General features: G+C 39.9%; 1 protein-coding gene across 2 annotated transcripts in view; it reads right to left on the bottom strand.

Annotated features, from left to right (window-relative positions):
- The window catches only part of HS3ST5 (heparan sulfate-glucosamine 3-sulfotransferase 5), a 33,182-nt gene extending 7,502 nt beyond the window's left edge, over window positions 1-25,680 (bottom strand). The window contains exon 1 of one of the 2 annotated variants that reach the window (XM_030448636.1): window positions 25,521-25,680. The gene's annotated coding sequence lies outside the window, so the exon portion shown is untranslated. Of the gene's footprint in view, window positions 1-15,634; window positions 15,655-25,520 lie in introns of those variants that run through there. The other variant, XM_030448637.1, reaches the window with a different exon arrangement.
- Window positions 25,681-26,521: the final 841 nt, after the last annotated feature.

Here is a 26,521-nt window from a genome sequence, read left to right as displayed (position 1 = left end):
AAATACAGAGATGAAAGAAGTAGGATCATGATATAAAAATAAATGAGGAGTGCAGAGAGATTAAGTGATTTGATCAACGTCACAGAGAAAACCTGTGGTGAAATGTCTGAATACCTATCTTATGCCTTAGCTACATGATAAACTTCTGCCTTTTTTGCATAGATTTTTTCTTCATATTGAAAAATAAACATGAAAATGAGGTAATCTAGACATTGAGCAAGGCGAAAAACCCATAGCTGAATCTTAATTGTTAAGAACAATGTGCAAATACTGTATCTCTGCGTGATATGCTACTGCTGATTACTCTTTTAATTACATCACTTAATTTAAAAAAAGAGAAGGACATAATGATGATGGTGATGATGACAGTAAATTTACATAGGTTTTGACTTGTAAGCACCTCAGTACTGCTCTCTCTAAATGAAAGTATCACTTCAGCATTACAACAATCGTTTCTGAATTTAATCTCTCAGGAAACATATACCTATGCAGTCCCTCTGTACATGAAACTAGTGTTTGCATGTTCTCCTTTATAAATCCCAGTGAGATCCTACCTGTAGACCTCACTAAGTCTGTGTAGGTCATTAGGCCATACTGAAATCAAATTAATGATAAACTGTTTCCTGAAATATTTTCCACAAGGTCTCATACCCTCAATATTCATATCTGTAGTAAGATTCCATCTGAAAAACCCAACCCAACCAACCAAAAAAAACAGCCTCCCTCAAGTAATTTCCTTTTGCTCTTTGTTTGCATGTATCTGAGTATAGAAAACTATTCTACAGAATTACAAGTACTGACCATTTACAAAATGCAAATACAACATTATTTATTTGCTTGTTTCATTTTAATTATAATTTTCAGTATCTGATCTAAAGCCCATGGAAGTGGTCTTATTCCAGAGAGGTTGTGCCCTCTGTAGTACTTTCCTCAGCTGTTAGGTTTTTTCATTGAAAGAATGTAGAAAAATAGTATCTCAACTTCAGAAGAAGCTAAATGGATGGACTGAGATAGCTCTGTGTGACAAAGAGGACTGCAGAAATATTTCTATTTAAGCCACAGAGTTAACACAACCAAAATGTGATTAAGGTGAAGGTCCCTAAGGCAGAAATGTTGCTTAGAACTAACATGGCAGTACTTAGATGAAATGGAAAGAAGAAATGAAAAGGAAGAAATGAAAATTCTGGCAAACATTATAAGCTGCACAAAGTTTTCTATAAGGAAAGCACATTTTTAAACTGAACAAGAAGCTGGAAGGCAAGATAAAACATAATCCAAAGTGACAAGATTTTAGCAGTTATTTGAGGCAACTAAAAGTGCTGTTAGAAAAGTTTTGTTCTCTCTTAGGGATGACAGCTGAACTGGCACACAGGCTGCCAGTGAGGAGGAAGGTGGGGAAAGCTGCAGGCAGAACTCTCCAAGTAGCTGTGTGATGATCATGGAACCTCCCACCAAAAGAGTTGGCAGTATATTTGTTGCACATCTCCAGTGACCTCACATCAGAAATATCTATCTTGAACTATCTAGTTAAATATGCATACAAGGAAATTCCCTTCTTGGATATCCAGGAGTGACAGTGCCCAAAGAACAACACAAACAGTTCACAATGTGAAATGCATAATTTCTAGAAGTAAAATTGTGGGCAACACCATGTAGAGAAAAAAATGTAACATACGTTGTGATTTCAGATGAACAACTGAACTAACCTGTTAGATTGACATGGTAAAATTAAATAAAGAACCTACATTTAGCATTAGAAAGTAGCCCTGCCCCATTCTCCATGTTTCCACCCTTGCTGGTGAGAAGACTGGGGTGAATTGCAAGAGAAGATAATACAGCTATGTAGAACTGTGGTGACAATGACAGCTGAAAAACAGTTGGATGGTTCCTGACAAGAGGAAGTTATCATGGATAAAGGAAGATTTGTGCTGACCAACTAATGTGAATTTTTGGTTAACTCGTTAAAAATTAGCTCGAAAACAAACAAGTAGAAAAATAGAAAAAAGCGTGCAAATGATGTTATTAGTGTTAAAAACTGGATTTGATAACACCACAAATTATGCAGAAGCACATGAACAGAAACTGCTGCTATAATCACATATTCCAAACAGACAGACAAAGAGACAAGAAGATCACTAGAAAGCTGTTTGAAAATGATCAGAGGGAAATTTTTGGGCATGTGGAGCAGAGATGAGAGGCTGCTATTGATAAATGAATAGCATGTGTTTGATTATAGAAAGAAGTGTAAGAAGGAAGGCAACATATAATTCTTTGGTAAACAGACTGAAGAGATTTTGTCTTTACGGAGTGAGGTAATTAATCAAAGTGAAATATAAACCACAGCCAAATATGCACAAAGGAGACTTGGAAAAAAAATAGGAAGTTATTTTTTTGTGTGATTTATCAGTTAGCATAGATTTTTTTTTTTTAATTTTTATTTTACACACCAGCAGGGGTCATCTGTTGACCAACAAATATTTGTCTTAGTGCACTGCAAAAAGATCTTTTGAGTTTTTGTGGGATTTAAATAAAGTGAGAAAACAACTTAATTAATCACTTGGCACACTTCCATTTCTCATTATTTTGAATTCTATTTCTTCAGTGTTAACTACAGTTTCTTGCATTTCTCTCTGCAAGTTAAATTCATACAAATCAAGCACTTTGGATTTGTCAAACACAGATCAAGAATTTTTCTGGGGTAAGAAATCACATGCCATTTGGGAAAGGAGGGAATTCTTCCCTCAAATTTTGTTCATTAGATCATCAGCTCATGTTCTTTATGGTCTGGCTGGAATATCTGGTCATGCTCTTGCTCCTCTAGCCTCCTCCAGGTCCTCTCCTTCCCTCTGTGCTATCTCACCAGTGATGAAGTTCTAAGCTAAGGGCAAGGAAAAGATATGGATCCACTGTATTTTTCCCCACTAATTTTCACTTCAGTGGCTTAATTGCAACAGTACTAGTGCACCATGTGCACTGTATTAAGGACCCAGAATAATCATGATAAAGAAGAACACGATTTTTCATTACAGAGAGGATGTCTCATTCCTAAAAGCATTGAATAGTGTAAGAATGGACAAAATTCTTCCCCTTTTTGACACTGTAAAATGCAATGGATAATGGGAACTGAAAGCTTTGAAAACACTGTTTATCTGAGGGGATGGCAAAATGCTGAGCATGCAGAAACAGAATTCATATTATTATTTATTTTTCCCTTGATGGTTCATATTTCCAATAACAAAAAGAAATTTAATTTTGATGAGTAGATACAGTGGCTCAATTTTTTTTCTCTCTAGCATAAGAGTGAGATGGGATGAAATATGATTAATGCATACTTGCTCAATTCTGGTTGTAAAGGAAGAAAAGAAGGAAATACATCCACAACATGGAATGCAATCACAGATTCAAGTAACTGTCCCTGTGCACTAAAGATGTTCTTTTCTGCTTGTGACTCATATTGACTGAAATAGTGGAGAGGAAAATGTCTGCAAAGCTGACAGAAAACAGTAAATGATGCAGATAAACTCCAACATAAAGATTTAATATGATCTTATGACTCAGGTGTGACAATAACTTGAAAATACCTTTTTTTGTGTGTGTGTCTGGTTTTGTAGAGTTTTGACCTTTAGGACTGCCTTTAAGCTGCTTTTGAATCCACTTCTTTGTGTAAACAAGTGGTAAGACCCTTTCTCCTGAAAAGCTGATTTACTCTGGGCGACCATTCGCCAAATCATCATCTGTATGTGGATACTAGATAAGAAAACTCCAGCCCATTTCTCAAAAATCAGCTCATTAGCACTGTGGAAAGAGCATTTGTGATTCATAATCCCAAGCTTATCATGACTAGCCTGGATTGTACTGAGCCCAGATATCTGAGTTCTCTCAAGCTTATAGAGAGTGGTAATGGCTATTTAGCCCACTGCCCACAGAACATTTAACTTCAGACACCCTCAAGACTCATTTATACATAGTTTTACTATCTGTAGGTAGCTGCTGTGACAAGTGACAACAGTACAGAAGGCCACAACCAACTCTTTATCACATTCCTCTCTCAGCCTGACCCCTTCTCTTTTTTTGCATCTTCCTGAAAGACAACGAACAAGATGGTGATGGGAAGAGAGAAACAACTTTAAAGCTCTCTATTGCCTTCACAGTGCCCTGTGCCAAACAGATCTGCTGCCAGATTGTCAGAGTAGTTAGGAATCTCAGACGCCTTGATGCCCTTGAGGTCTCAGACACATCTGCTTAGGAAAATTGCCTTATTGCATCTGAGTAGGCGAGGCAGGCGGCCGCGTTCTGCTGAATGATGACTACGTTGCTGCGATCCACGCGTAGCTGCAGTGCTCCAGGAACACTTCCAAGTGCATAGATCTTAATAGAACTTAATTAGTCCAAAATACAGATGTCTGTCTCCTTGCCAGCATCCTGAGTATATTACCCTGCGCTGGTCTTCATAGAGCATGAGATTAATCTGATAAGGTTGGACCTTTTCTTCGAATTAATAGTGTTTCCTCAGCAGCTTCCCTCCTTTTCTTCTGAAATGATCACCTTGTCTGCTCCATTTCTCAGGGACGGGTGAGCTGATGACACTAGGAAAACCTGTAGAACAGCAATTCTGTTTATAACAGATACTAATTTCATAGTCTTTAGAATAGAATACCAGCCTCATTTCTTCCAGCTGACATTACAACAACTGCAACCAAAAATAGCAATCAAAAAGGAAAAAGGAGATTGAAAACATAGTGAAATGGAAGAGAGAGGATGAAGACTGCAAGAGTCAAAAAAGAAATCAGAAAGGGAAACCAATAGTACTCCCACATTAGGAATAAGCAGTTTGATTTTCAGCTCTGGGAAAGACTTAAACAAGATTATGAGTCCCCAGAGAGAAAGGTAAACAGGTAGATATCCAGGGCTTTCATTTTCTGTCCTTCTTCTAGGGCTCAATCTCTGCCATAACAGTTTCACTTCACTAAGATATGAAGACAGGAAAGTACTGCTGAATACAATTCAGCATGAAAAAAAATTAAATATTTTCACATCCTTGAAATTTTGAAATGTTCTTTTCCATGTCATCCTTGCAGACTGTTTCTAATTTGTTTTTCCCTGGGAAAAGTTTCCTATGTCTAAACAATTTCACATGTGAAATAAGACCTATGAAAAACTGTTTGAAGCTTCTTTAATTAATTAAAACTGGAAGAAAATTTAATTTAGTTCTCTGATTAGCTATTTTGGTAGCAAAATCTAGATGGCCTCCTGAAGCTCCTCACAGTTCTGTTTTCTGTGACTTTCTTTTAGAAAAGCAGATGACACAAATGTTAAACATTACTAAGAGTCAAAAACATCGATGGGAAGACTAACAGCAAAATCCTAACAAATATATTTTACAGTAAGAAACACCAAAGCAGGTTTTTGCTCATGGATTTTACTCCCCAGTGAGAAAACAAACAAACAATGTATAAGATAGCACATACCTCCAACATTCTGTGCATATGCGGTCATATTATATAAAATAATTTGGGTGAACCTGAACATTTTTTTGTGGCCAGACACACTGCCACTTCTGCCAACCCCCATGCTATACGTGCTGCAGTAGTACCTACTGCTGCACATCTGTGCCTTGTTCTGGCTGCTGAACTGGAGAAAGCAGCACTGAAAAAAGTCCTTTCTCCTACATTTGATGCAAATGACTGAGTGCAGTGAGGTGATACTACAAAATACTGCAAGACAACTAAATATGATGATGTCTCCTTGTGATCCTTTACTCCTCCAGCTCCTGTGACTCTGTGGTCTGCATCTATGCAGCCCCAGCTTCAACTCCCATCATGGATCAGGATGCCCTATGGATCAGGCAGCTCTCCCTTGCTGGATATCTTCATGTAGATCACTTCCTCATCTCTTTTCTCTTGTCCAGACTCATATTCTGGACTGATCCATTACTGATGTATAGACATCACACTGCCAAATACAGAGCACCTTCATTTGTTCTAGATCAGTAGCAACTCTGTCTTTTACTCAGACTTAATCTGACACATATTCAGCTCAGACTACTCTCCAAAATTTCATATACAGGGTAAAATTCATAGTTCTTATCTGAATAAACATCACAAAGATACAGTCAGTTACATTCCTATATATCTAAAATCTTCAAATGGGTCCATTTCACCTTTTTATTTAGCTTCTGCAGTGGTCTTTTCTCTGGCCTTGATCACTATAACTCTCCTGTCCATTCTGAACAGCATTATAAAGAAAATTCTTCCAGACCAACTGTCTGATCACACCACATCTGCCAAGACATATTTTTATTGTCCTTCCACTGTCTTTATCATACCTTTTTTTGTATATTTCTGTGTCTGGGTATTCTTGGGGGAACAGTCAGAAAGGGAGTTTAAAATCTGGACCCCAAATAACACTGAGTTATTTTTCAGATTGCCAAGCCTAAGTGTGTCCCCTGTAAACCCTGACCCTTACACTTTCCTAGGTAATGCTGCCTATTTCAATGTGGAAATCTAAGTGAAAAGATCCATGCCAGTTTCAACCATGGACTTACTACCATGGCTCGATGAGAGAGGCAGTCCTACTCAGTTTTCTCAGAAAATGAAAAAATTGTGATTTTCTGCTGTGCATGTGTTTTAAAGGCCAATATTATGCTGCTATACAGGCCTTAGTGACAATCTCAGCCCCTATACGGATCAAAAAGAGATGGACAAGGACAGCTCATGTCTGCAGCAGCCAGGTAGGTACTACAGAGCTGCATGGTGCCTGTAAATTCCCCATAAATGAGCCCTCTGCTTGCTAAGCAGCCCTGCTTCCCTTCCACAGTCCCTTTGTCTGCCTCCCATGGGGCAGCATAAGGTGCAGAAGTACCTGCTGTTTTTGGGGCTGTATTTGCCCTCTTACGTACACCCCACCTGGCAAATATGCCTGTTTCATGGTTTTAAATTAAAAAAATAAAACCAGAAAAAGTCAACCAAAACCTCTTTGCACATGCTTTACTGGTGAGTATTTGAGACAAGAAATATTTCAGCAGAGGGAGGTATGTGACTCTGATCCGCAGATGAAATATAACAGAAGGGCTGCTCCTCTGCTATCATGAAATACCTTCTGTTTTTTTCTTTTATGGCAATTTTTTTAGAGAATGCTTTTCAATGTATTATTCACAGGCCTTACACTGATTTCACGCTAATGCAGCTTGACTGACTCTGTGGACTTAACCTAACTTGATCTCCATATAATAGAATCTAATTCTTTCTCTGTGGGTGCTTATGACTTAGTATCACTTTCGTAGAGATATATGTATTTATTAATTTAATTGTGGTGGGTTGTTTTGTTTGGGTTTGTTTTTTTCCTGACCCATTATAATGGCAGTCACTGCATGGACTGTCCATTTTTTTGGGTATAGACAGGTTTTGACTGCATGGCAAAACAAGCCAGAAATGATGCCACCAGAATGTGTTATCAGTTGGCTGCTATATGGTTGGTGGTGAAAGAAGAGGGAAAAGCAACGAATCTGGCTATATATAAAGCTCATGTAATCTATCCAGGAACTTGAAATAACCTCTGGCCTATGCAGTTCACGTTTGTAGTGGCCATTAGTCATGGTTTCAGTCTGGTTTGGCTTTGCTCCTGCTGTTCGTTTACACAATATACACCCCAGTACCTTTTGGGATCATGGGCTGGCTGCAGCCTCAATACTGACTATTTTGTACAAATACAGAAAACCATAAGGTTATCTTCACAATCCAAAATATATTTTTTGAGTGAGAATTAACCCCAGAATACCTCAATGTTTCATTTAATTGATTTTGAAATATGCAAAAAACACCTCCACATGTCAAGTGATGTTCAAAAGGCCCTCATATTTAAAGCAACTGCCATATAAGCATCTAATAAACTAAACTAGTTCTGTGTGTCTATAAAAATAAAGATCCTGAAGAGTCTTGCTTACAAATTGTGGAACTACCAGAGGGAGTGACATCTTAAACATCTCAATGGATGGGAGAGTTGATCTAATAATGAAAAAAAGAATACTCACAAATAATTTATTCATCATTTGGTGGGGGGGAAGTAGAGTGAATAATTTATTTGGTCAATTTTATTCAATTGTCAATAGAACTGGTAGAATAATTTATAAATTTACTTATGAATAATTTATTCACCAGTTGATGTAGGAGGAAATTAATGAAGTAAACAATATTCAATAACACTCAACAGGCTCTCAGAGGCAGGTAGGGCAGCCAGGGAGGAACTGAGGGAATGAATCCCTTCCGTCAGCTTCACGGCAGCCTGTGTCACAGCATGGGGCACCACCACAAGGCAGCTGGTTCTGTAGCATGCTGACAATAGGTGCCCTGTAAATGCTGTGTGCTTTCTTTTTGTCTTTGATGATCATGGGAAGCTGGTTGGAGATTCCTCCTCTCATGTTCTTCCAGCTTCCACTGTGATCCCTCAAGCCAGACGCTGCTGGTGCTGACACGTGGCAGCAGCTGGAAACTTGTCACCAATCTGAGAAGTGTGATGTGCTGTGCTCTGCGTGTGAACTCAGGGGAGGCAGCAGAAGGTATCCTTCAGAAAGCCACAGGACACTGTCCCCTGTTTCTAGATGGACTAAAAAATAAAAAAAACCCTAAAAGTCCATGTCATCTTCCAGGAAAAAAAAAATTGCAACAGCTTAAAATATTTCATGCTGCGTCCTTAGAGGGAAAATTATCAAGCTATTCCCATCCACACTAGATTAGAAAAGTCTGGCTGTGCAACTGAATCTGAGCTGTGCCTGAACTCAGGCAACAAATTGCTGATGGGCAAATAGTTAAAAATAATCCTCTTGCCCACCACGTCTTTTTAGAATATGACTTCACAGGCTTGTTACAGTGACTCTCAAAATAATTCCAAGACAAATCTTATATGAATGTTTCAAAAATTGTTTAATTTAGTAATATCTTTTTCTGGATGTGTAAGGGAGGATGTTTCATGCTATGTAACGTGTTCAGAAACACCCCTATGCCTTCAAATAGCATCCTCTGAGTTCACTTTGCTGTCATTGGATGAGTACATAAAAAAACCTGTCTGAACATTAATCAAGAGCTGCAACAGATTACTGTTAATAAAAATCATCCTGAAATGGTTTTTTTGTGTTATAATTCTGCATTGTAATAGCAGTCATAAAAATAAAAAATATAAAGTAGGCACAAATATGTGAGCAGAAGGTGGGTTTTTTCTGTTTTCAATGTGCTAAGCTTAATGGCAGATATATGTGCAGTTTGGGATGAAAACAGATGCCCTTTATTAATAGACGAAGTGGAGGAATAAACTGGCTTATGTTGTCCTTTCAACCACTACCAGGATTTTTCCACTCTGGTCCTTTGTTAACTATAAACTGTAAGCACTGAAAATCAAAAAAGTTCGAGGAAGTTTATGAATTATACACAATCACAGAGTTTATTAGTGCTCCATGCTCATTCTCTTGGGACTCACTGGAGGAAGAGCTTTGAGCAATTTCCAAATTTTCAAATGAGTTCTCCATTTCTTCATCTTATTCAGCTTTTGACATAGAGCATAAATTATTTATCAGGGCTACCATTATTTCATTAGCTCATGTTGTCCTCTGGCACCATGTTTGCAGAATTATATTAATTTTGCATTTGTAATTACTAAACTTAAGAGAAATCAGTTAATTCTTCCTCTGTTTGGCTCTCTTGTTTTGCAGAATGATGTGTGAAGGACTGAGATGTGAAGAGAATTTCATTTTGACCTTGACCCTAATTACATTTTTCATCCTGCCACAACACTAGAGGATGTGACTAAAGTTTATGTAAGAAATTTTTGTAGTTTCTTTTTCTCTCTCTCTTTTTTTTTTTTAATGGGAAGATGGGATAGGAGATAAATTTTTCCAGTTCACCATTAAAGCTCAGGGAATTACATGCTATGGTGGTTAAGTTCAGAGAAGAATCTTCTTCCGTATTCTTTAAGTCTGTCTCCTTTATGTTAATTTTTGAGGCAGTTCACCTCAGCTACCCCATTGCAATATCTGAATGAAACAGATTCTCAACTCCTTCACTTTAGAGAGAGTAAAGGAGAGACACCAGTTTCTTAATATGACAAAACATGCAATATATTCTTAAGTAAATGTTTATTATGATTGATATCTTCCTGCTTTACTCCTATAACATGCTTACATCCCTTTCTGCCATCCCTCACCTTACTCTGCTGGTGCTGGCTACGAGGCAGAAGATTTCCACTGAAGAATATATAAAGGTAACTTTACACCTAGACCGGTGTGCTGATGAACTGGAGCCAGAACATAGCCTAGAGTGCTGGAAAACTTTATCCTCATTGTTTGATACAAGAGCAGACTCAATTAAACTGGTACAAAGTAATTTCCTCTTGTGCCCATGTGGCACATTGGTTTCCTGCCCCTTCCCAGGACTCTCAGCTGAAGCCCTCTTGCAAAAGAGGGAGAAGGAGAACCTCTGGTCATAAAGGGCTTGTCGTTATTTCCATCCAAATGTGATTCCCTTTATACAAAGAAGACCCAGTGATATGTGCTTAAAAATCCATGTTTATGAGCTGGTAACTGTGCTCAAGAGCTGGCTGTGAGAGATGCTGATGGAGCAGCCTGTGCTGCAGAACAGTGGCACATCCCCACCTGAGGCCCCTGTCAGGATAGAGGATGGATGGATGGATGGATGGATGGCAGCACCACGCTCCTTGCCTTGTGCTGACAGCCACTGGGGTGAGTGATTTGCCTCCTGCATCTCTGCAACAGGCTCCATTTCCTGAAAATGCAAGATCACAGCCTAGAATAACAAAGTAATAATACAGTCTTACCTAAGATTGTTATTCTATAACCAAAATATCCTCAGCAAAGTATGCTTCTCAAACTTGCCCATGCCAGAGGAACCATTCCCGTGGTTCTGCTGGGACTCTAGAAGCAAAGTTTTTAGGCAAGTACACATATCCTAGACAAACAGGTTTCCCTGCTGTGAAGCCACTGCTTCCCTTTCCTCTCTGCCTCTCCATAGTTGCCCATTGGTAGGAAGCCTCTCCCAGGGAGAAGCAGTTGGGATCCTGCCCAACCCACCCACCACCCCAGGCCACTGGGGTCCAGCCATGTGTCTGCTTCCCCCTGCTGCCAAGTCCAGTTTAGTAAGACCCACTGAGAGGCATTTTCCTGGACCTGCCCACCTTGAGATCCCTTGGGGCTTCCTGTGTTATTTATATAAAAGCAGGTTGTGGATCCCTGAGGGGATCCTTAGTCTACTACCACATAATAACTGGCACTAAGCATCGTTCTGCTTAGCTTACAACTAAAGGTGCCATTCCACATCAGTTTTCACAGTGCTCAGCTTCAGGCTTTATTCACACTGCTGTGTGAAGAAAAGAGCTGATTAAAAACAAACCAAGACTTCACGTACATTCACACCCCTTGTCCAATATCCTCACAGCTCTATGTTGGATAAACCAACCATAGACCTTTGAACACGGTACCCTTTGATGCACCAGGAAAAAAAAAAGGAAAAAAAATAATCTCTTTTTATCTCTTAAAATACTAACAGCTTCTTTCCATCTGTGAAAATAGCAAATACTTGCTTTGAAATTAAGTCTTTTGGCTGAATATCAATGGAAAGCACTTCTGCAGGCTAGTATTTAGTCTGCAGTGTAAAGGAAAAAAAAAAAAAGAACCCATCCAATAGTCTCCTGTCAGTGAGAGACTGATCTGCACAGGCCTGTGAATCCTGCTCACTGCAAGGTTACTGAAGGGGCCAGTCCCCATGCATGGAGCTTCCCTTGCTATTGCAGCCTCTGTAAAGATTCGAACATTACACAACAAGAACAGCTGCTGGGCTTATCCCTTGAACAAACAGAAGATAATACAACTGAGTTTGCTTTTGGTCAAGGAAGGCCTGGCCTAATGCTTTAGATGAAAATGTGGATCAAATTGTTTGACACCAGTTTAATACCCAGAATTCCAGAGCAGTCTCTGGACACTACCTTACTGCATTGCCATACATGTCCCTGCAGTGCCCCAGCAACCAAGCCTCGATAGCTGCAATGCTGTGGGAATGCCACAGCCTCTCCTGCCTGGAATAGCTGCTCTCAGACTGCAGCTTGGGAAAGATAAACTCATTCCACAGGCAACTTCTTCCTGTGTTAAGGGTTCCCACTTTTTTCACCAAATCCTTTCCTTGCCAGCCAACAGAAGTAATGGAGCTGAGACCTCTGCTGTGTGTGAGTGCTTTGAGCTGAACCAACCATCTGCCTTATAGGAAGGCAGATCTGTTTGAAATTCCAGTAGGAGAACAATGCTATTACTATTGCTAATTAACAGTGGACAAGGACATGATGCCATTTCAAATCAAATTAATTCCCACTCAAAAAAGTCAAGTGTGATTTCTAATTGACTGTATTTTAAAATCAATTGGTCAGCTTCTTTATGGTTTTTTTTTTTCACAAGATCCATCAGCTTACTGATATACTGATACTTGTCTTTCTAGTGAGACTGAGATTGGACCAGAACTGTGGGATTTTTTTTGTTAATGGAATTGATTTTTTTAAAGGAAGATCTATTCTAATTAGAATTGTATGGTGAGATTTGTCAAGCTCATGCTCCTTTGGAAGTTATAATGAAGCTGTGTGGAAAGAAAGATTCTCTATGTGTTTACTCTCTCCCAAAGGGCCAGATAAAGTTAAAATGAACCTCTGTGCCTGCTAGCACATACGTACCCCATGGGCCTCCTTAATTCCTGCTCAGCAAAGGCTGCTTCACACTGAGAAAAGGAAATATCATCTCTTTTCTTCCGAATGGCAGATTAAGTTTTCCCTAGTTCCCTCTTTCTGAGGATCAGACTTGAACATAATGTATATGGATGCTAAAGAGCCCAGATGGCTGGTTCAGCTTTAAATTAATAACATCAGTGCTCTAGTCAGATGGGGCATGATACAGTTGTTAAGTTTGTTCACTCCCATCCCTTCTGTGTGTTACACTAATAGTTTAATTTAGTGCTTCTCACTTTTCTCTTGCCCACATTTCAGGGAACAGTTGTTGAATAGCTGGCACCTACATTTGGCCACGAAGGTTAAGAATTAGAAGGAGGGACAGTTCACACTGCACCTTGTTTCAGATTATGATACTTAAATGCTTGGGAAGTTGTAATAGTGTAACTAATAATTCTGAAACTAAGGCTTTTAATCACAAAATAATTATGGTTGGAAAAGACCTCTGAGATCATCAAGTCCCACTGTCAACCTAGGAAAAAACTTCCATGCCCATCAGAGCAAGTCCTGAAGTGCCACATTTACTTTTTTTTTAAATACCTCCCTGGAAAGCCTGTTCCAGTGCCTGACTACTCTTTCGGTAAAGAAATTCTTCCTAATATCTAACCTAAACCTCCCCTGGTGCAGCTTCAGGCCATTTCCTCTTGTCCTATTGTTATTTACTTGGAAGAAGAAACCAACACTCTCCTCACTACAACCTCCTTTCAGGTGGTTGCAGAGAGTCATAAAGTCTCCCCTAATCTTCCTCTCTCCTGTAGAGAGCTCTTACTCTCTTGATCTATTGCAAACGTTAGAGTCTCCAGGTGCCTGGGCTCTGGAGAGCACATGACTGTGTTTCAAAGAGGGACTAGTAAAGAAAAAAACCCTATATGAACCAAGCACTCCATATTATGCATGAGTGAATGAAAGAAAACCAAATAACAATGATCACACATCAGTGGAAATCTATAAAATAGGATATGCAACAGTGATGTAGGAAATTGCTCTGTGAGTGAATCCTTGTTAAAAAAAATCAGCACTAAGCCAGACATTCATCTTGAAGCTTTGACCACTAAAATGATAATGTTTCAATATGGGCATATAAAAATTCTGGATAAAAACACACTATGTTCTTCTCAGTAAAAAAAGCAAGTCTATATTTCATTGAGACTGAACAACCCAGTTTATGTCTTGAACAGAACCAACATCAAACTCTTTGGGCCTTACCTAATAGAAAGTGACTTATAGTAATACCTACAATTACAGAGAGGTCTTCCCCTAACTTGGAACACTGGGCAGTTGTCCCCAGTTACAATGCACGTTTTTTTTCTCCCATGACTTCATTATGTTCCCAAGTGACATTTAAACTGCTAGGGAATGAATATATAACTCTTTCTTGCTATTTCCTTCTAAATATGAGGAAAAAGAGGAACTGGCTGTAGTGTGTCTTATGTTCTGGTGTTCCTCATGAGGTGACATCTCGCTGCAGTGAGTTAAAGGCCATGGTTCTGTGGGACAGTATGGTGCTGTAACTTCAGTGTGGTTGAGAGACCCACCCTCCAGAGCATGTTTTTCCTCTCTGAAGTACATGCCAGTTGGTCAATAACTGCTCATCACAATCCTTGCTTTTAGGAGAGGTGAAAAACTCATTATATTCTTTTTGCACCGTCTATGTTTTCTTTAACTAAATTATATTTGCCACAGTAAAAGACCTATTGATTAATTTAATAGATCTTTTGTTCTTTCCGCAGATTAATGTCTTATTTTTTATCTTCCTATCCTGTGCAATCTTCACTTCAGCCTGTTTAAGCATTCTCAAAGCTTTATAGCATTTTTTAAACTGTTCATTCTTTTGTCCCTTATGTATCAGCATGGTCAGGGGTGAAATCACAGAAGCACTCAGCAACTACCAGCCACAAACAGGTCCCTTCCCCCCTGGGGCAGTGTCTAGTGCAAAGATGACACATGCCAAAAGAACTTGTCACTCAAAAGCTGACATCAGGATTGGTGGGATAACATTTTACTCCATTCCACACCAGGGCTGGGTAGGAATATATCGAATTTTCCTCTGTCTTTAGTAGAAAATTTTCCAACACTGGGTTCTCATATCTTCTCTGGCTAGAGCCTTGGGAAGTCAGTCAGGGTGTGAAGTTGTAATAAATCCTGAGGACGCCAGCAAAAGCAACAAGAAGACAAGTAAAATACCAGTGTGATAATGTGGTGGGTAAAGTGATGGGGTAACAGAAGCAGGACATAATGCTTAATGATACAAGTTCTCCTCGGTCAGTGCCCTAAATGTCAAGAGTCTCACCAGACGATTTAATAGAGACAAAAATCTTGCTTCAGAGCCTCACAGTGGAAGGTCACATTCCCCAGGATGGTAGCCTTAAATCATGGTCTTGCAATGTGCACTATTCACACCGTGTTGCATATCCAGGCTTTTCACAAATTCCCCATCTGCATACAGCAACTGGCTTGTTGATGTTTAGACATGATTGACATAATTCGACAATCTGGCTTATTAGTTTGCTTTGTAACTCTGTAAAATGCTGACAATGATTATCCCCCTTGACTGAGGACATGCTTCCTGTGACACAGTAAACAAATGTAGCAAAGGAGTTTTTTTTCCAAATGATTGCTCCAACCCCCTAATGAGAATGTTAACTTATTTCATCAGGGCTGTGCTACACCAAGCGTCTTAATGAATCCTCAAGTCACACAGCTCCGTTTCTTGAGCCTGGGGTACAGCAGCTAGAATTGTATGCCTACTGAGTCCTCCCATCTTTAGCTGCATGCTGCATTATAATGAACCCATTTGTTATACTGCCTGCAAAAAGACAGTTCTCTGAAAAAGAAAGTATTTCCAAGATTTGGTTTCAAAACCTACCAAATTCCTCAGAGGAGCGCTTCTTCTAATAAATCAGTGCTTCTTAATGGAAAGAACCTGATGAAAGAGTGACTAATGGTTGGTAAAAAAAATAAGAATAAATCAACCTGCTCATTAACCTGCTCACAGAGTGAATTCTCTGCGCTCTGAAGGCCAGGATTTGAGACAGTTCCTCTAAATCAAAGGATTCTTATGAATGCTGTTCTCCAAATCTCACCTATAAGTTATGTTTGGGTAGCCAATGTCCACATGTAGGGGATATTTTTCAGTTGTTTACAAATATTGGTGCTGGTTTATTTGGAGAAAATAACACATGGGGCTCTCAGGGGAAAAAATCATTACCTTGGTTTTGGTGCATTTAATTACAATAAGTCTATATCATACTCACCACCTACCCTAATTATCCAGGGAACTGGCAGTGTTTAACAATGAAGGAAAAAGTACTCCAGTGTCCAATTAAGGTTTTCTTTGAGGATTAATAAATCATGTTTCATCAGCCCCACTGACCCAGAGGGGTTAATCTTCACCTTATCACCCTAATCTTAAAACAAAATTCTGCAGATCAAGGACAACAGAATGGTTAAGTTAATTGTTCCATTAGGCTGATGAGGTCTTCATACCCATGTTCAATAATACACTATTCCCTGAGTGTCCACATGCTCTGTTACAGAGGAGAAAACAAACAGTAATAAGACAGACACAGCGATTTCATGCAGGTGACCAGTAGCTTGGACTCAGCTCCATACTTAGCTATTTAGATATGACTGTGCTGCATTCTTTTACCAAAGCCAGGCTTTTCTGAGCAGCTTATAAGCAGTCAAGAGAGGTTTCAGCACACCTAAAAGCAGCTGCACAAGGAAATAAATCATGTAGTCAATAACTGAAAGAAGACTTGACAGATATCTGCCCTGTAAACAATATCTTCGATTAGAAGGCATAAACAATAATGTTTTATTTAAGGGCAAGGATCCAGATATTTCACTGCAAGGAGTTTTTCCCATTGACAAACCCACAGTAATCATGGAGACAATGGCAAATTGAGTTAAAATATGCTCCTAGCCTCTCCAGTAAATGAGAAATCACATCTTAATCATGTTCCCAGTTTATTTGTGTTTGGTTTTGTTTTTAAGTAATCAGGCAAGTTTAATTCTTTTGGCACAAACATTAACAAAAAATACTGACCTCACATTAAAAAAACATTTGATAATTATCACTTCTCAAACATTTCTTTGTCCTGATCTGAGTTAGGCAGTAAAAAAAATGGAATTTATACCTTCCAGAGTATGGGTCACATTCTTGTGTGTCACTGAACAAAGGGGGAGAGAGAGATGAGATCAAAACCAGAATAATTTCATGGGTTGGGTACAGGAAAAAGGAAAGTGGGCTGGATTTATGAAAGGCTTTTGAATGCATTCACTTTTTTTTCCTATTCACACAATATCTCCTTTTCTTCTAAGAAAAGCACAAACCTCTGTTTTCCCCCTCACTTCTCAGTCACACCCCAAAGCAATTGGACTCTTCCCTTTCCCAGAGGTGAGAGAACAAGGACCTGTGCTGGACAGAAGCATGTGCTTGAAATAAGACAAGTCTTAAAAAAGTTGACAATTTGTGTTAGAGAAAAGTGAATAATGTTTTTTTTATTCCTTCTCTTTTCTCCAAAATGTGAGTCACACATCATGTCATTTTCTGAAACTCAGGCACAGCCTCTTCTTTTACACTCTGAATTCACTCCTGAATGTAAAACCTGAACAAGCAAAGAAAATCTTAAATAAAGTAATTGTTTATGTTGTTTTTCATGAAGATTTATCAGAGAAAGAGGATGTCTTGGACAGTTGTTTAATAGAAATGCTATTGCATTATTTTTTTAACTTTTTTGATTTTTTTTCATCTTGAAAACATCTCTAAAAGATTCCTTTAAAAATAAAACCAGATAAGCTATTATCATGTCTACCCTCTGTGCCCTGTGCTGAGAAATTGGATGTACCATTATACTGACTCGAAAACATTCAATCTTTAAAAACAGAAAAGTGACAAACATAAAAGGGTGCATCTTATAAAGCACCCATATCGAATCATTTAAATGATTAATTTAACCAATACAGCTCTGAGATAAATTTATTTGCCTCTTTTTCCCTGCTTCTCATCTTCTCTCCTATTTAACAGTTTAGTATTCAACTAAATACTACCAGGCATACAGCATTCTCAAGGTCACTCTACTATTCTTCAAGCCCCCCAGTAAAACCCTATTGCAGTACAAGAGTGTGAACAAAATAAAATTAATCCTCCCTTGCCCTCCAGCCTAGGAGGATTCAAACTCACATATCTCATCTCCCAAGAGAACTACAGCCCCTCCATCTGTGAACTAATGTCTTTATGTATGCACATGCATATGCCAGCACCCAGAGACAGAGTGGACAGAGTACTCTTTGCTGCTCCTAAGGAAGCTGTTGTGTTTTACATTAAATAATTTAGAATCATAAGATCATAGAATCATTTATGTTGGAAAATATCTTTAAGATCATTGAGTTAACTGTTAACCTAGCACTGCCAAGTTCACTACTAAACCATGCCCATAAGCACTACATACATATGTCTTTTAAATACCTTCAAGGATGGTGACTTAATCACTTATTGCTGACTGACAACCCTTTAGGTGAAGAAATTTTTCCTCTCATCCGAGGCCATTTCCTCTTGTCCTGTCACTTGTTTCTTGGTAAAAGAGGTTGACCCTCTTCTCTCTACAACCTCTTTTCAAGTAGTTGAAAAGAGCAATAATGTCTCCCTTCAGCCTCCTTTTTTCCAAACTAAACAAATTCACTTGCCCCAACTGCTCTCCCTAAGACTCGTGGTCCAAACATAGAGCCCTTCTTTGTACTCACCCCAGCACCCCAATGTCCTTCTTGTAGTGATGGACCCAAAACTGAACAAAGTACTCTTGATGCAGCCTCACCAATACAGAGTACAGGGGCACAATCAGTTCCCTAATTGTGGTGGCCACATTATTCCTGACACAAGCCAGGATGCTGTTGGCTTTCTCAGCCACCTGGGCACACTGCTGGCTCATATTCAGCTGGATGTCTACTGATACCACAAGTCCTTTGCCATTGGTTAAATTTCCAGTCATACTTCCCCAAACCTGTAGTGCTCCATAAGGTTGTTGTGATCCAGGTTCGGGACTCAGCCTTGAGGATTCTCACAACTGGCCTCTGTCCATCTATCCATCCTCTCCAGATCTCTGTGTGGAGCCTTCCTGACCTCCAACAGAACATTTCCCTCAAAGATTCCTTAGGCTAGAGAGCAGAACAGAGCTCACCGGGGACAGTCCAGATGACTGGAAGTTGGTGAATGTCACGCCAATCCACAAAAAGGGCTGGAAGGAGGACCCAGGAAACTCCAGGCCTGTCAGCCTGACCTCAGTGTCTGGCAGGGCTATGGAGCAGATCATCCTGGGGGCAATCACACAGCATCTACAGGATGGACAGGGGATCAGATCCAGCCGGCATGCGTTCAGGAAGGGCAGGTCCTTTCTGACCAACCTGATCTCCTTTTATGATCAGGTGACCCGTATAGTGGATGAGGGGAAGGCTGTGGATGTGGTCTACCTGGACTTCAGCAAGGCCTTTGAACACCGTCTCCCACAGCATCCTCCTGAAGAAGCTGTCAGCCCACAGCTTGGACAGGGGCACTCTGCACTGGGTTAGGAACTGGATGGACAGTGGTGCTGAACAGTGCTGCATCCAATTGGTGGCCGGTCACTAGTGGTGTCCCCCAGGGATCAGTGTTGGGCCCAGTTCTGTTCAATATCTTCATTGATGATTTAGATGAGGGGATTGAGTCCATCATCAGCAAGTTTGCAGATGACACTAAGCTGGGGGGGAGTGCGGATCAGCTGGAAGGCAGAAGGGCTCTGCAGAGGGACCTGGACAGACTGGAGAGTTGGGCTGATTCCAATGGGATGAGGTTCAACACAGCCAAGTGCCGGGTCCTGCACTTTGGCCACAACAACCCCATGCAGCGCTACAGGCTGGGGACAGAGTGGCTGAGAGCAGCCAGACAGAGAGGGACATGGGACTTTGGATTGACAGGAAGCTGAACATGAGCCAGCAGTGTGCCCAGGTGGCCAAGAAGGCCAATGGCATCCTGGCCTGTATCAGGAACAGTGTGGCCAGCAGGTCCAAGGAAGTGATTCTGTCCCTGTACTCAGCGCTGGTGAGGCCACAGCTTGAGTCCTGTGTCCAGTTCTGGGCCCCTCAGTTTAGGAAGGATATCGAGGTCCTGGAGTGGGTCCAAAGGAGGGCAACCAGGCTGGTGAAGGGACTCGAGCACAGACCCTATGAGGAGAGGCTGAGAGAGCTGGGGCTGTTCAGTCTGAAGAAGAGGCGGCTCAGGGGAGACCTCCCCTGAGGGAGAGTCTCAGCTGTAGATGGTGTAGGTCACCCTCTACAACTACTTGAAAGGAGGTTGTAGCCAGGTCGGGGTTGGTCTCTTTTCCCAGACGACTTCCAACAAGACAAGAGGGCATGGTCTTAAGCTGTGCCAGGGGAAGTTTAGGTTAGATATTAGAAAGAATTTCTTTACCGAGAGGGTGATCAAGCATTGGAATGGGCTGCCCAGGGAAGTAGTGGATTCTCTGTCCCTGGAGATATTTAAAAAGAGACTGGATGTGGCACTCAGTGCCATAGTCTAGCAACTGCAATGGTGGTTCAAGGGTTGGACTTGATGATCTCTGAGGTCCCTTCCAACCCAGACAATTCTATGATTCTATGACCATAGGGCAACAATTAAAGCACTCAGCTGAGAAAGAGGCCTGGCTTCTGCTCTTTGCTGCAAAGACTACTATTTATTTAAATCAATGACTGCTCTGAATGAAGCACTGAACTAAATCCTTTCCTTTGTGCCCTGGCTGGTTAAATGTGTGAGCACCCACCTTCCAGGTGACCTGTTAGGTGCAGCAGGAGGTCTCCCCTTATTTGCTGCAGATTGTATCTGCACTGAGGAAGCTTCTAAGTATCAGCTGGATCATCATCTGCTTAGATCACTGCCCCCCTGGTTATCCCTAGAAGTCAAATAACAGCTCAGAAAGCTCAGGCCTCAGCTACAACTGTGTTTCTTTTACATTGTACTAGATTAGCTTCTCTTCCCATGCGATGGAAGAGATACTAGAACTTTTTAGGTAAGCTTAAAGAGAAAATATGGGATGTCAGGTAAGATCCCAGACACCAGTAGGTGTTTCCAAAGCTGACTGAAATTATTCATATTATTTTCAGTTGCTATTCCCAGGAAAGTGTGAGACAACACTGGAAATCATGGTATTGACAAAATAAAGTAATTTATGAAAAGAACATTACTAGGAGATGATTAAAATCTTTGGAAAGTAGTTCATGTTAGATTGTTCCAATTCACACATTTTAAAAACAGATTTTTAAAATGCATCCAATTCATAGATGTCTTGCTTTTCATATTTCTTGTTAATTTCTTTTATTTTAGAATTTCACTGAGGAAATATCTCTGCACATTACATACACAACTTAGCAGTGGAATAATTTTAAACCTCTCCCCCTCTCCTGCCTCAATGCTAGTAAGTCTGAAAGGTTATAACACAAAATTGAACGTAACTTGCTTCACAAACCTGGCAGAATCCATGAACAGCCTGAGTATTGCCTTACTTGCCTGATTTGTGACAAATTGTACCTACTTTCCACAGAAGACTCTACTATCCTCTTTCTTCTCTTAAAAAAAAAAAAAAAAAAAAAACAAAGAAAAAAAAAGTTGCAGTTCTCATTTTGTTTATCAACAAAATTTAATAAAAAAGAAAAAGGAAATTAAAGGGTCAAAAGCTGTCTAAGATGATGAAAAATAAAAGGGGTCTACATGTACATCTTTTATTCCACTACTTTCAGTTCCTCAGCCCGAATAACCAGCCATCCATTTATAACTCAGTTGTAGACTTTAATAGAAGGCAAAATTGAATTTTCTGGAGTCTTAAAAATGAACTTTTATTTTAATCATCTGGAGCCTGAACCTCATCAACATGAAATCGATAAGAGTATTTCCACACACTTGATGTGTTTTAGGGTTGGACTTTTGATATACCACAGCTTTTCCTAGTTTGGGGCACCTTCTCCTGCCAGTAGCTGGAAGACTGACATTTTGCTGTTGTGGTACTTAGTCTGCTTCCCTGCACAATTTAGAATTTAATATCCCCGTTAATTTATCTTGAGTTTGAAATCGCTCTTTTGTCACAATGGGAAAACTATAGCTGAGGTGAGGATTAATTGGGGCCAAATATAGAGTCAAGAGAATTGTTTTACTTTCGTGGAGAGAGGCCATTAGGGATGAATGAATGGAGAGGAAGAAGCCACCAGAATAGATCGAGCAGTGTTCCAACCTGTCCAGGAGTCAAAGCTAGGAGCTGTGGAAGTATCCAAAGCCTCAAGTGACAATAAAGACAAAACCATCTTTTATGAGGCTGCCTCCACACTAAATACAACTCTCCCTTGTGGGTCTTTGTTCATACTTAGAAGATCTGAGCTGCAATGGGCTGTGTGCCACATACTGTTGTCACCTTTAACTGAGGTATAGACAGTTAGTTGCCAAATGTGATGGTACAGATTTATATGAGCTTATTTTGGCTACAGAGAAGAAGTCTTTATCAAAGACCTTGGAGAATATTACTTTTGAAGAGTTAGCACCATAGAAATTTTGGCTACAACTACCTGAAAGGAGGCTGTAGCGAGGTGGGAACTGGACTCTTTTCACAGACGACCATCAACAAGACAAGAGGACACAGTCTTAAGTTGTGCCAGGGGAGGTTTAGGTTAGATATTAGAAAGAATTTCTTCACGGAGCGGGTGATCAGGCTATGGAATGGACTGCCCGGTGAGGTGGTAGATTCTCCGTCCCTGGAGACATTTAAAAAAAGACTGGATGTGGCACTCAGTGCCATGGTCTAGCAACTGCTCCGGTGGGTCAAGGGTTGGACTAGATGATCTCTGAGGTCCCTTCCAACCCGGCTAATTCTATGATTCTATGATTCTATGATTGTCATCCAATAGAAAAAACTATAACATTGTTTTTGAGACAAACAGTTATGGCAGTTTGCATCTGATTCTTCAAAGGAAAAAAACCAGATCTCTGCTAGCTGTATTTTTTAAACTGCTTTGTATATCCTCAGCTGAAGATGATGCAGTCTCAACAAATAATATATATAGTTTAGACTTCAGGGGTTGTTAATTTTTTTCTGCTAGTATTCACTCAAAAGACAGACCCTTATAGGTCTTCTTGCTGCAGTCTCCATCTTTCTAAAGGGAAATTGTTTCCAGCTTTACTCTAGCTGAGTGCACACCTCTCTAGGGACAGCAGGACTCCCTTTCTACCCTTTCCTTGTCCTTGTCTCTTGCTGAATATAGTTTATATTGTCACACAAATGTACTGCAAGCAAAGATTTAAAAAAAAATTTGGTTCACTTGCAAGTACTAGACTGCAAGCTCAGCCAAGAAAATTCATATTCTCTAACTTTTGATTTCTCCTCTTTGCCATTTCTTCTTCACCTAACAATTTTCTCAAAAAAAAGAGAAACTTTGTCAATATAGCTGTTCACAGCATGCTGTCCATATTACCCCAGTAAAAGAAGGAAATCTGATGTTTGGACACATGTAGTCTTGTGGAAAAAAGGTCTTACTTCACTCACTGACAAGCCTAGCAGTATAGCTAACAGTATTTCCCATGGGAGGTGGCCTTGCTTTAAAAAAAGAAAAGAAGAAAAAGAATAAAAAAATCAATATGGACTCTTGACACATTTTCATTTACATCACTGCATGGCTTTCAGTCTGGGCATAAATCAATAGGCAGCTTTTAACACTGCTATACTAGTTTGTTCTATGTAAAAGTAGAGAGATTTGCCTCAAGTGGTTTGTTTTTCCCTTTGGGCTCCAGGAAGACTCTCTGCTATTAAACATGTGTGATTCTTTGAAATGAAGTTGAGTTTATTTGACTGCTCTTTCTGTGACTGATCAGAAGAGCTTGAACTGTAATATTAATCACACAACATTTTCTTCATCACCACTTACAGTCAATTGACTTTGTACTTAGTGAAAGCATCTCAAGCAGCCAACTCAATGTACCAGAGGGCAAGAAGTCAATAGGAGGAAGAAAGATTTAGTTTCACAACACACAGTACACAGCCTGTGGAGCTGCTGCCACATAAACACTGGGCACTTTATCACACTGCAGGTGTGCTGTTATTACATGATTTTATTTGCATGATGAAGGCACTGGCATTACTTCAGTTGTTTTTGTCGAATAAGCCTCCTCAGACAACTGCATCTTTTCCTTAAATCCTAGGTTTACATGGGAGGTGTAGGGACCAGGTACTTTCTCCAGACTGCACTGGGTTCAGTAACTAGTCTCAGTACAGTTCTCTACAGATTTCAGCAGAGAACTGACCCATGAAGCAGGCACTTTCTGGCTCAGATCTGCTGATGACTGTTACACAAATGCCAGGCATATGTCGTGCTAATAATACTACCCATACCCATAACAAATGCCAATTTTCCTAGGATAACTATTAGTACCATCTAAATAGCTATTTGCATACAGTTGGCCTTCTAAAACCACACCTTTGTCATGCATTAATTTTTGAACATAGACAAACAGGATTACAGATGACAAGAGGTACATTAGCAGTTTTGCTTCCTAGAGTCTCAGTACCTCACCTCAGAGGATTTTTAGCTCATGGAACTTCCACAGAAGCTTTCTCACTGAAGTGCATGCAACATTGAAAACAAGAGCCTAGAGGATACACTGATTGAATGCAATACCTTAGAAATGCTCTTTGCTAGAAGCAGATTCTGTGTGAAGTCCAACACACCATTAAATGGGCAATCACATCTTTTTCAATGGCAAGTTTTAGATATGCATGATCAGAGTCTTCCCACTCATGTAAAGCAGCTTGTTGACTGCATTCATTGCTTTCCTGGGGATTCTCCATAAATAACATGGATTCCTCAGTGTTGCAGAACTGATGTAACACCGAGCATGATGATGAGTGTCCCTCTGTGGCCTTTTCGGCATTAGATCTCTATTTGTCTACATACACAGATACATGAAATAATAAAATCTTGCATGCTAAATGAGTACATGTTCATACTATGCAAGTGTTCTATCACTTTTTTTAAGCAAAAGTGTTGCTTTCTTTTTTTTTTTTTTTTTTGAATGAATGAAGTTTTACTCAAGAATCTGTTTCCAGTGGATATAATCAGTATTATTTGGATGGAATACACTCTATGTATTTTACCTAAGACAGATCTGAATGGTTATTAATCTTTCAAAATTTCCATAGGCTGATCCAGAATGTATGAAACAGCTGTCAGTCTCAGACCATGCAAATCAATTTTTTTTTTAACATTCCAAGTTTTCTTGACATTTGTCTCTTAAGAGTTTAGAGTTACAGGACAACATGTGCTTCCCAGTGGAAAAGAACACAGACATAACAGAAGGTCTTTCAAGGACACTCTTAGAGTCAGAGAGGAGTTTCTTTAAATCTGTATTCTTACTTTGTTGGGAAGATTCAAACCAGGTTATATCAAATCAGTGAAGAAAAAAGTAAATTCAACTGTCTAGTCAATGCATCCAAACATTAATCTGGAAATCAACTTGGCATTCTATTAGTTTTGCAGAATTCTTTAGCTCTCAACACATGATGCAAATACAGCATGCACTTGTTCTCAACTTTGTCCCCTGACATTTGCAAAACAGTAGGCAAAACTCAAATTAATTGCTTAATTAGGAAGCATAAAATCATATTTCCCATGGAACGGATCCATTTCAATACAGCTTGTACACCATGTACCCATACCAGATACTTAAGGTTTGTACCACTACTCACCAGAAAGTCCATTAAATTCCAAGTCCACAAGCACACTCCAGCTGTTTTATACTGCTCCACCAACAGGAGTCAAGATAAACTGCTCCTGTGCAGGGTGATGGGCTGTCACCCATGGGTTACAGGTGCAGGCAGTGCACAGCCATCGTTCACCATCTCTATGTGGCAGTGAGATGGTGAATGATGAGGGCAGGATTGCTGTGCAGTCAGCTTTGCCCCTATCAGGTGACAAACAGCAGGCACACCAAAAAGGTTGCACTCCTCTGCTCGTCTCCCTCCTCCTCCCTTTTGAAATTCACCCACCCTTTAGTTGCAAAACATGAGCAGTACTTTCATCCCAAATTGTAGAGCAAATATAAAATTTCACATCGACTGTGAAAACACAGCTCCTGTGATTTCTTTTATAGATGTCTGATACCATGTACTTTCAAAATTCCTTATAAATACCTATTATACTAAGTAAAAATGGGTATTATATAGCTGTTTGCAAGATTACCTAAGTAATTTTAAATTTAGAATAATAGAATTATAGAATGTTTTGGGTTGGAAGGGACCTTAAAGATCATCTAGTTTCAAATTCCCTGCCTTTGGCAGGGACACTTTCCACTAGATCAGTTTGCTCCAAGCCCCATCCAACTTGTCCTTGAACACTTTCAGGGATGGAGCTTCTCTGGGCAACCTGTGCCAATGCCTTACCACCCCACAGGAAAGAATTTCTTCCTAATATCTAACATAAATCTACCCTATTCCAGCCTAAAATTGTCCCCCGTGTTCTGTCGCTACGTGCCCTTGTAAAAAGTCCCCCCCACACACTTTCCTGTAGCCTCTTCAGTTACAGAGAGGCCATTATAAGGTCCCCAGAGACTTTTCTTTTCCAGGCTGAACAACCCCAATTCTCTCAGCCTGTTTTCATAGGTGAGGTGCTTCGGCCCTCTGATCATTTTTGTGGCTTTCCTCTGGACTCTCTTTAATTGCTCCTTGTCCTTCTTTGCTGGGGACTCCAG

Source organism: Calypte anna, chromosome 3 (genome assembly GCF_003957555.1).
Source record: "Calypte anna isolate BGI_N300 chromosome 3, bCalAnn1_v1.p, whole genome shotgun sequence".
In the NCBI taxonomy this organism is placed as follows: Eukaryota; Metazoa; Chordata; class Aves; order Apodiformes; family Trochilidae; genus Calypte; species Calypte anna.
This window is presented reverse-complemented; position numbering and strand designations above follow the sequence as displayed.